Genomic DNA, 11,484 nt, shown 5'->3' on the forward strand with positions numbered 1-11,484 from the left:
CGCCAGCACTATCCACCAGCGGTAACCACCAGCATTACCTGCTAGCATTACCTGCCAGCACTAACTACCAGCACTACCCACCAGCTTTACCCACCAGCAGTAACCACCAGCACTACCTGCCAGCACTATCCACCAGCGGTAACCACCAGCAGTACCCGCCAGCATTACCCGCCAGCACTAACGGCCAGCACTACCCACCAGCATTACTCACCAGCAGTACCCACCAGCAGTAACCGCCAGGACTACCTGCCAGCAGTAACCCCCAGCACTACCCACCAGCGGTAACCACCAGCAGTACCCGCCAGCACTCCATGTCTGACCCTCTCTTCTCCTCCTCTCTCCTCTTCTCCTCTCCATGTCTGACCATCTCCTCTCTTCTCTTCTCCTCTCCATGTCTGACCCTCTCCTCTCTTCTTCTCTCCATGTCTGACCCTCTCCTCTCTTCTCCTCTACTCTCCATGTCTGACCCTCTCCTCCATTTCTGACCCTCTCCTCTCCATGTCTGACCCTCTCTTCTCCTCCTCTCTCCTCTTCTCCTCTCCATGTCTGACCCACTCCTCCATGTCTGACCCTCTCCTCTCCATGTCTGACCCTCTTTCTCCTCCTCTCCTCTCCATGTCTGATCCTCTCCTCTCCATGTCTGACCCTCTTTCTCCTCCTCTCCTCTCCATGTCTGACCCTCTCCTCTCCATGGCTGACCCTCTCCTCTCTTCTCCTCTCCTCTCCATGTCTGACCCTCTCCTCCATGTCTGACCCTCTCCTCTTCATGTCTGACCCTCTCCTCTTCATGTCTGACCCTCTCCTCTTCATGTCTGACCCTCTCCTCTTCATGTCTGACCCTCTCCTCTCCATGTCTGACCCTCTCCTCTCCATGTCTGACCCTCTCCTCTCCATGTCTGACCTTCTCCTCTCCATGTCTGACCCTCTCCTCTCCATGTCTGACCCTCTCCTCTCCATGTCTGACCCTCTCCTCTCCATGTCTGACCCTCTCCTCTCCATGTCTGACCCTCTCCTCTCCATGTCTGACCCTCTCCTCTCCTTGTCTGACCCTCTCCTCTCCTTGTCTGACCCTCTCCTCTCCATGTCTGACCCTCTCCTCTCCTCTCCATGTCTGACCATCTCCTCTCCATGTCTGACCCTCTCCTCTCCATGTCTGACCCTCTCCTCTCCATGTCTGACCCTCTCCTCTCTTCTCCATGTCTGACCCTCTCCTCTCTTCTCCATGTCTGACCCTCTCCTCTCTTCTCCATGTCTGACCCTCTCCTCTCTTCTCCATGTCTGACCCTTTCCTCTCTTCTCCATGTCTGACCCTCTCCTCTCCATGTCTGACCCTCTCCTCCATGTCTGACCCTCTCCTCCATGTCTGACCCTCTCCTCCATGTCTGACCCTCTCCTCCATGTCTGACCCTCTCCTCCATGTCTGACCCTCTCCTCCATGTCTGACCCTCTCCTCTCTTCTCCTCTCCATGTCTGATCCTCTCCTCTCCATGTCTGATCCTCTTCTCTCCATGTCTGACCCTCTCCTCTACATGTCTGATCCTCTCCTCTCCATGTCTGACCCTCTCCTCTACATGTCTGACCCTCTCCTCTCCTTGTCTGACCCTCTCTTCTCCATGTCTGACCCTCTCCTCTCTTCTCCTCTCCTCCATGTCTGACCCTCTCCTCTCCATGTCTGACCTTCTCCTCTCCATGTCTGACCCTCTCCTCTCCTTGTCTGACCCTCTCCTCTCCTTGTCTGACCCTCTCCTCTCCTTGTCTGACCCTCTCCTCTCCTTGTCTGACCCTCTCCTCTCCTTGTCTGACCATCTCCTCTCCATGTCTGACCCTCTCCTCTCTTCTCCATGTCTGACCCTCTCCTCTCTTCTCCATGTCTGACCCTCTCCTCTCTTCTCCATGTCTGACCCTCTCCTCTCTTCTCCATGTCTGACCCTCTCCTCTCTTCTCCAAGTCTGACCCTCTCCTCCATGTCTGACCCTCTCCTCCATGTCTGACCCTCTCCTCCATGTCTGACCCTCTCCTCTCTTCTCCTCTCCATGTCTGATCCTCTCCTCTCCATGTCTGATCCTCTTCTCTCCATGTCTGACCCTCTCCTCTCCATGTCTGACCCTCTCCTCTACATGTCTGATCCTCTCCTCTCCATGTCTGACCCTCTCCTCTCCATGTCTGACCCTCTCTTCTCCTCTCTTCTCCTCTCCTCCATGTCTGACCCTCTCTTCTCTTCTCTTCTCCTCTCCTCCATGTCTGACCCTCTCTTCTCCTCTCTTCTCCTCAACTCCATGTCTGACCCTCTCTTCTCCTCTCCATGTCTGACCCTCTCTTCTCTCCTCTCTTCTCCTCTCCATGTCTGACCTTCTCCTCTCCATGTCTGACCCTCTCCATCCCACCCCATGTCTGACCCCCTGTACTCCTCTCCATACCACCCCTTGACTGACCCTTGACTGAGGGGGGGCATTGGGTGGAGCTTGGGCGGTACTTTTAAATGTGGGAGGAGCTTGGGCGGGACTTCCTTTAAAATGTGGGAGGGGTTATCAAATTTACCTTCGGGCTGAAGCCCCTGGTCTTTTTCCCACCTAGCAACGCCCCTGATTTAAAGTGTGTTATCTTGTGCAGCTACCCCCCCCCCCCCCCCCTTGTGATTTGTCTTTACAAAGTATCCTGTACTGTACCCTTGGCTTCTTTCAAAGCCAAATAAATTTCAATATCATAGTTTTACCTATTTTAAAATATGTCTGTGGAATAGCTATTGGTAACATTTGAAATTTATATAAGATTCTGGGGAGAATTACCATCCTAACTATTTGTATTTTGCCCAACCACGAAAGTGGCCATGGTGATATTTTTTTAAAATCTACTTTTATCTAAAAAAAAAAAAAAAAAAAAAATCTACTTTTATCTAATTTAGTAGAGGGATGTTGTTGGCATGGTATAAGCTCTTTGTCTGTGAGACTAGATTTATTCCTAGATCTTTTAATTCTGACTTTGCCCATATTAATGGAAATTCCTTCTGCAAAGCTGGCTCACCTCTCTTATTGAGCCCCATGTTCAAGATTTCTGATTTTATTGGGTTCATCTTAAAATATGAAAATTCCCTGTATTTTTTTAGTTCTTTTATTTATATTTGGAAGGGTTATTATAGGGTTAGGAATGTAAAATGACATGTCATCAGCATATGCTGCTACTTTATGTTCCTCTTCGCCCACTTTTTCTCCCCTTATATCTGCTCTTTCTTATGGTGGCTAGTAAAAGTGAATCATTGCAAATCGCCTTACCCCTTCCCTCCCAGATCTTATACACTCTGAAAAGTCGGGTTTACACCAGGTCGGGAAGCCCGTGATATTACTCTAAAAGCCATCTCCTTCATTGAATATGCCCAGAAACGTAACTTGCAGGGCTGTCTGTTATCGGTGGACATGCGGATTTCCTTGAGGATACCCTTCGTCAAAAAGGACTGGGACCCAACATTCTCTATAAAATCAAGGCCCTGTACAATGCTCCTTGTGCGTGGATACGATCCAACGGAATCCTTTCGGACCTGTTGATAATTAAAAATGGCACTCGCAGGTATGCCCCCTCTCCCCTCGTAGTATGTCTTAACTATGGAACACCTAGCTATGGCCATTCACAACAATCCTGACATTAAGGGGATTGAAGTTGGGTCCCTTCATTATAAATTCTCTTTACTCAGGCGACCTTCTTCTTTATATCTCCGCCCCTCATCCCTCTCCCCCTTCGCTAATGAAAGAATTCATGGATTTTGGACTAGTGATTAACTTTAAGGTTAACTTAGATAAGACTCAGCATTTCCCTATCCACTTTAGAAAGCTCTAGAATAGGCTCCAAGTTCCCTTTTAAATGGCAACCCCAAGCCATTGAATATCTCGAGGTTCACATCCCCACCTCTCTCTAAATTGTCAGACCTAAACTACACACCCTTATGTCTCGTACACACTTTCAAATAATCGGACGACTTATCGTTCGCATTTTGTTGCATGATACTAATATCGAATTCAACAATGCATTTAAATGTAGGACTTTTTTCGTACGATTCCGGAAAAGCTTCCTGGTTGCTTAGCTACGTATCAGATGGTGCAAAACAAAAACAATGGCAGCCAGGCCTTTTCCGTGCTATTTTAGTGTTTCTAAACATGCGCGGTCTTTGTCGATCGATTTTTAGCGGACGCATACTGTACTGATAAAACAATTGTCGTTCGCTAGGCTATCGTACAACAGAAGTTTTCGCGTTTGTCCCTTCGGATTTTGTTGGAAGAACTGTCGTGATCGGCTGTCGAAAGCGTGTGTACTAACGATCAGATTATTGTGCGATCAAGTCGAAAGCAATTATTTCGTATTAATTAATTTTGTCTGCGCTACTAATTCTTTGCTTTGATTCCATATGGGATTTAAGTGGTGTTTTCGATTTAATGTTCAATATTGAAGTAGCTGTGACTTTTCTGTGATTAGACTCAATAGTGTGTGTTTTTGTCTTTTCTGTGCGCAGGGGATTTACTATTTTGGTTTTATAGTAATTGTATTTGATACTACCCAAATTAATTTACACTTTCCAAACCATTCCAATAACCCTTCCAACCGGATTTTTTGCTCAAATAAACACACTTATACGTAACTATATTATTTGGCAGCATAGAAACTCACGGATTCGTCGATCCATGCTCTTTCTCCCTAAATCCAAAAGAGGAATTGCTTTACCTCATTTACAACTTTACCATGAAGTATCTAACCTCCTCAGAATCTTAGATTGGTACCACTGTAGAAACTCTAAAATATGGACAACTTTAGAAAATGACCTCACCCCCAACATTATCTCCTTGCTATGGACTGAGCCAAAAGACAGACAAACTACAGATACCTTACCCCTCCTGGTAGCTTCTACTCTTCATACATGGGACCCTTATGTAGGGAGGGGAGTGCTCACGTCGTGACCTAGCCCATTGTCACCGCTTTTTGCCACCCTCGCATTCCCTCCTACTCTTCACCAACCTCACTTTCTTATCTGGAATAGGGTGGACAAACCATTGCTATCCCACACCTTACAGGGAGGTACATTGACCCTGCTGTCACAATTTATGGGGTCTTGTCACGCTCCCACCAGGGCTTGGCTTGAATACTCCCAACTCCGCATTACCTTTCCGCTAATACTCCCACCGCTGCCCTGATGAGGCCACTCACTGAGTTTGAAAGCTTACTGACCCAATCTGACAGATTATTGCACCCCCTCCAATTCTACTAAAAACTGCCCTACCACAAAATCCTCCATTCATTGCTAAATGGTAACAAGAACTTAACCGTCCTGGTGGCGACTTCAATTGGGATAAAATACTGACATTTACCTACAAAACCTCCATTTCTTCTAGAGCGCAAGAGCGCTATTATTAGATTTCTTCTAGATGGTCTCGATGCCCTACTACTTTACACAAAATAAACCCACTCATCCTGAACACTTGCTGGAGATGCTTAAAGGCTCCAGGTACCATGTCCCACATCTGGCTTTCCTGCCCTTTAATATTCCCGTTCTGAGACAAAATACTTCCGCCCTACCATGAATTAATTGGGGACAAAATTGATAACTCCCCACTTATCACAATGCTCTCAATGCTACCTGAGCCCCGGTTCACACTTGTGCGTGTGCGGGGTTCGCATGTAATATCGGAGCGCACTGCTCCGACATTACATGCGATCGGCTGTGCGGTGCGAGTTTAGCCATACAGTTTGTATGGCTAAATTCGCACCGCAGCCGCACCAAACACGCACAGGACCCTTTTTTCTAGCCGCATCAGGATCGGATCGCACAGCGGTTCACACTTGTGCGATCCGATCCTGTGCGAGCTGCACAATCGCACTGCGATATGCGATCAAACTGGGGGTGTTGTTAAGATTACAGTGACACCCCCTGCGTATCGCATATGGCAGTGTGAACTGCCGGGGGTGCGTGTGCGATGCGGGAACAGGCTGCGAATTCGCAGCCTTCCCGCATCGCATATATGTGAACCGAGCCTCAATCTTACAAAGTAAAAAAGGCCTCCTTCGACACTTTTTGACTGCAGCGCGAACTGTCATTGCTAGGGCTTGGTGAAAACCACAGCCCCCATCCTTTGTGGATTGGGGTAGCGAAATGGACTCTATATGCCATTTGGAGAAGTTGATTTCCTGGGAAACGGAAAAAACTGATGAATATACTTTGTCCTGGTCAGTTTGGAATCACTTTCGATACTCCTCTAAATTAGCTTCCTACCTCTGACCTTGGTACAATAATTAATCTTACTCAACTTCTCCTCAGATTGAACAAGGTGGTCCCCATTTACAGCGCCTGGGTCTCATGCTCCCTCTCACTTTTCTTTCCTTCTACCCCCCCCCCCCCCCTCCTTTTTTTTTTTTTTTCTCTCCTCTTCTGATAACTACCATCCTATGGTCTTTATGCCTTGGATATAAACGTTCTGATATATATTTACTATAAGATGCTGAATAAATGATTTATATATGACCCACTTAATTAAGTGGGCTCGTGCCATGGTCATCCTACAATTTTGTATCAAGTAACTATGACCTAATGTTATTGATTTGTATTATACTGATCACAATTTGTTTCCAAATCGTCAAGTGCCATTTCCTTGTCATTGTCCTCTCATTTTGTTGTTATGTGCACTTTCAAACTTTTTAATAAACACAGATTAAACATATATTTACATAGTTTAGGCACTGATATTTCCTTGAACCTCCTATAGTAACGGATTGTAAATCTGTCCAGGCCAGGGCTTTTTCCTGTCGCTGAGTTTTTTTTTAATGCCATCATTATCTCCTCTTATGATATTGGTGCTTCAAGCGCTTCCAATTTTTCTGCTGATATTGTAGGTAACTTTGCTTCCTTTATATATTTTTGTATCTTATGGTTTCTTTTTTTGTTCTATTTCTAGTGACCCTTTTTGCCTCGCTGTATCTAAAGCACCATAATAACTTTGGAATGCTTTGGCTATTTCTGTTGTTGAGTGTACCATTTCTCCTCTACTATTTTTTTTCTATGTAATTTACTGACTTTTTCTTCTTTACTATTTTAGCTAAATATTTCCCTGGTTTGTTTACCCATTTGTATCTTTCTCTAGCTGTTAGTTATTTTAATTTGTCCCTTTTTACTACTAAGGTTTGGTGTATTTCGGCCTCTGCTTTCTTTTTATGTTTTTGGTATAACTTGTATATTTTTATTATTAATCTATTTATGTTAGAGGTTCTTTACTTTTTCTTCCTAGAGCCTATCAAAATCAACACTCCCCTAATGTATGCCTTGTGGGCCTCCCAGATCGTAACATCTGGTAGATCAGGCGTTTCCTTTACATAGGAAATATTGTTCCAGTTATTTTCCTATCTTTTTCACTATCCATATTTTGTATCAGTTCTTCATTAAGCCTTCAAGTATTTATATTTTCTCTATCGTTCATTGACAGACGCAGTTCCTGATGCATATCAGTAGGGTTATGCTGCCCCCTAGAGGGGTAGGACACTAGACTGAAAAAAAAGTTCTAGCTACGCCTCTGGGCAGTCCCAGAGGGTACACCCTCTCTCTTCCTGCATAAGATGTCGGTTTTAATCTGTCTAGTCAGGAGTCGGGACCTAGTTCCCTGCTGGGATCTCTGGTTCTGGCAAAGTTTTTTTCTAGTTAGCTTTTCTCCGGATTTTTTCCTGTGAGATCTACAAGCAACTATGCCGGATCTGGGCGATGGGTGGGATGTATAGATCCAGTGGTCACCCCAGCCGACCAACGAGCGAGCGCAGGCCTTAGCTCCGTGCTGGGTCGGCCATTACATAGTCCCACTGTACAGGGACTGTCCCTGCGAGTTAAACATCTCGCCAGGTCGCATACGGCCAGGTCTAGGCCCGAGTCACACCGGTCCTTTGTGGCCGACAGCCCCCCACTTCAGCTGAGAGGGGTCCTGTCGGGAGATGGCGCCCGCCTGTGTTCCTGGTATGGGGAGTTTATGTTCCCACCTATTCCCCTGGCGGATTTTGGGGATGGACGCAGGCCCTCCCTGGGACGGTCGGACCCTCACAATCCCGGATTCCCCTCTGTCCTGTCATGCACCCCCTCTTTTACCTGCCCCCCTCTTATGCTGGGGGGGGGGGGGCTGTTGGGCCTACTCCCTGGGGCTGGGACCATGTTTCCAGGCCGAATGGGGGTTAGAGGGTGTGCCCGCAGCAGCAGACGAACGATCGTGCCGGGGGGGCTCGGTCTGTACCTCCAGGGACCACCTGCTGATCGATCCCACTGTGGAGTCTGGGGGGTCCCCCTGAGGGTCCTCGTTTTGTTCTGCAGGCCGCGCGGGGCCGCCATTTTCTTGTAGCCACGTGCTGAGAAGATCAGCGGCCATTTTGGTAAACCCGGCACGGCCATTTTGCGGTGGATTCTTCTGCTAGGAATCTGTATGGGAGTTCCTGGAGGCGTTGTTCTGTGAATGTAGCCCCTCCCTATACCCTGGGCAGTTTCTCTGCTCATTTCCTTTTAGGATCGAGCTCGCTACTGACACATGCAGACGTTCTGCGGCCTTCTGCTGCATCTTGGTACAGTGAGTCTCTCTCCCTCTCTCTCTCTCCCTCCTGACCTTCGGGGGCTGCTGCAGCGCTGTGGGACTTTAAAAAAAAAAAATTCTAATCTCCTCCTTAATGTTTCTTGTCACAAGTCTGCAAAAATCTGGAGGATGGCCCGTTCATATTTTATTGGTGTCTTCCCTTTCAGACTGTCCCAGATCTGGGCTTTCTCTCCATAGCAATGACATCAAATGATTACGTCTCTTGGTGCCTTTTGATCTTCGAATTCTATGTACCCTTTCTGTTTTTATCTGTTCTGCTTTACCTCTGCCTCACAATGGGTTAAAGATTTTTCTAATTTTGTCTATTAGATCCTCTCCATGTGTTGGTTCTGGTAGGCCTTGTATTCTCAAGTTCTTCCTTCTATTCCAATTTCTTGGTCTTCTAATTTGTATGCCAGATTCCTTTGCTCCCTTTTTTAAAGCTTTAATTTAACCTTTTAATTCATATATTGTTTGTATATAGCCATCTTGTCTTTTTTCCATATCTTCAACTCGTAGCAGTAGGTGGCCCAGATCTCTATGTATTGATGCCATTTCTGTTTTTATGGGCTTGTTAAGTGTTGCGAACATAGCCGCCATTTCCGCTTTCATAGGTAATTGAGAGCGAACACTCTGTTCCACTATACAATCGGTCTCAAAATCGTTTTCAGGATCCTGTTCCACTTTTGAATTGTTATGGGTGTTTGATCCCAATGATGTTCTATTTTCCCCTTCTTTTTTTTTTTTTTTTCTTTGAATTCTACTTGTTTTGCACGAGTTCCTAGATGATGTGGTTTTTCAACTACCTACTTATCAGAGGCCCCTTGTTGGGTCGTGTAGTTTTTTTATTTTCCTGATCTTGAACTAATCTTGGGTGACTTTGCAGCTACTCCTCCTCTTGCTATTTTCCCTCTCATGTTTGTAATCTGTACTGTTCCCCTTAATTGCAATCCTCTTCATTATTTCCTCTGAGACCCCGTGTGGGGAAAAAAAATGTCATATACTGATATCTTCTGCTAGTTTTTATATTAGCACCCTCAGCATCAAATAGTTTCAACAGATACAGGAGAGTTGAATGCAAACAGAAAGGGGGAAATAAGAAGAAAGAAAATGGGACTCCCCACTTGCCTTCTTTAGTCTGGAATTTGTGGAGGGGCTTAGTGATTTCTGATAGTTATTAGCTTAATCAGCTGAAGGGAGGCAGCATTTCTTTCTGGGAGGATGTTTTGTGTCTGTGAAGACTCCTTGAGGGCTCTGTTAAGGACTCTATTGGTATTGCTAGGGGATTCTCCCCTATTTTCTCCTTTCTTCCTCCATTTTATGCCAACACTTGTGCACCCCGGGCTCCATCTCCATCCGGCTAGAGCCCCCCCCCCACAGGTCTCCCCTTTCTCCTCCGACTTGCCGGCACTCTCCTACACTCTCCTGAGTGCCTCCAGGTGTCGCTGTCAGACCTCGGTCGCTCCCGGTCACACTCGCTACCTCCTTTGCCGGCCGCGTCACCGGTCCAAGTCTCCCGGATTCCCCGGAATGCCTCCAGACGCTGCTCGGGTCTCCTCGGCTGCTTTCGGCTTCCTCCGTCTCCAGCCGCGAAGCCAAGGTCTCCCGCGCTTCCGGGACTCCCGCGTGTGCTCTGGGTTTTCACCTGTCAGGTCCTGTCAGGCTCCCCACACCATAGCCAGATCAGCCCACTCTAGTTTGGCAGCCCTGATCCACAGACCCAAGGGGAAGTTGCTGGGCTGTATTGAGGGCAGGACAAAATGGGTGTTGCTGGATTAGTGCTTCGTTGTGCAGATGGCCGCCTGGAGCTTCTAGCTCGAGTTCCCTCCGGGCGCCATTCGTAGGCTCCTCCCCCCAAAATATGCCCCTTAATAACCAATAACGGGAACATTTTCAATGAATGAGTCAGTTTTCCTAATTCTTTCAAGTTTTAGTTAATTTTCCTTCTCAAACTGCTAGATTTAGTAGTTGTGTTTCCAGAAGTCACCGATTTTCTGGAATTTGCATGAGGTGAAATTCATGAGAAGAGTACAGTACATACAATTCTGGTAATGAAGTCACCAATTTTGCACAGAAAGTGAGTGTAGGTCAAGTGTGCCGCCTCAGCACATACTATAGCTTACTCCTTTATTTTGATACCAGAAGTTAAAGCTGGACTCCATTTTTTGTTACATTTTATATAGTTTGTTTGGACCAATATGGGAGGCTGCTGGATGTGCTGCATAAACTGTATGTAGCTGAGGCTACATACAACACTGTGTTTTTCATGTTCGAGGCCTACTGTCTCCTATCCAGAACACTATAAAGTCTGAGAGGTGTTCAGCCATTCAAAGAAAGTGATGAATTCTAGCAATGAATACAAAGCTTTCTCTGATTGGCTTAGTCAGAGACGGGCTGATGTCACAACCTCTGATTCAGACTATCAGTGGAAGCTTTGTAGTCATTGCTAGAATATATTGCTTTCTATGAATGGCTGACTTTGTGTTCCGGGTATGAGAAGGGAAGTGCTGTATGTAGCCTCATCTACATACAGTTTATACCGCACATCCAGCAGCCTCACATGTTAGTGAAGGACAAAGTTTCTTTGGGCCAGCATGGCCCAAATGAACTATAGAAGGAGTGATAAAAGCTGGAGTTCAGCTTTAAATCTACACTGCAGCACAAAGTTTACTTTCCAGTATACATTTCATTAGTGATGTCTGAAACAGCATAAACATGCCAGTCCTATCTTTTTCACTCTATAAAAGCCAGTGCTACTCTATTTCTGAATCTATATTCTGAATGAGAAAGTGATGTCACTTTCTACTGTAAAGAATTTCCATACCTTCACAATTTTTTTTTTTTTTTTGTGTGCTTTTTCTATGTAGCTACGGCTACATACAGCATACTGCGCTGTGTTCTGGTTGCAAGC

The 11,484-nt window shown here is 46.2% G+C and overlaps 1 protein-coding gene across 4 annotated transcripts in view; it reads left to right on the forward strand.

The window, feature by feature from the left end:
* PBRM1 (polybromo 1) overlaps positions 1-11,484 on the forward strand; it is a 179,058-nt gene that overhangs the window by 62,319 nt on the left and 105,255 nt on the right. The window lies entirely within an intron of this gene.

This window comes from Pelophylax lessonae (assembly GCF_965119305.1).
Source record: "Pelophylax lessonae genome assembly, chromosome: 8".
NCBI lineage: Eukaryota > Metazoa > Chordata > Amphibia > Anura > Ranidae > Pelophylax > Pelophylax lessonae.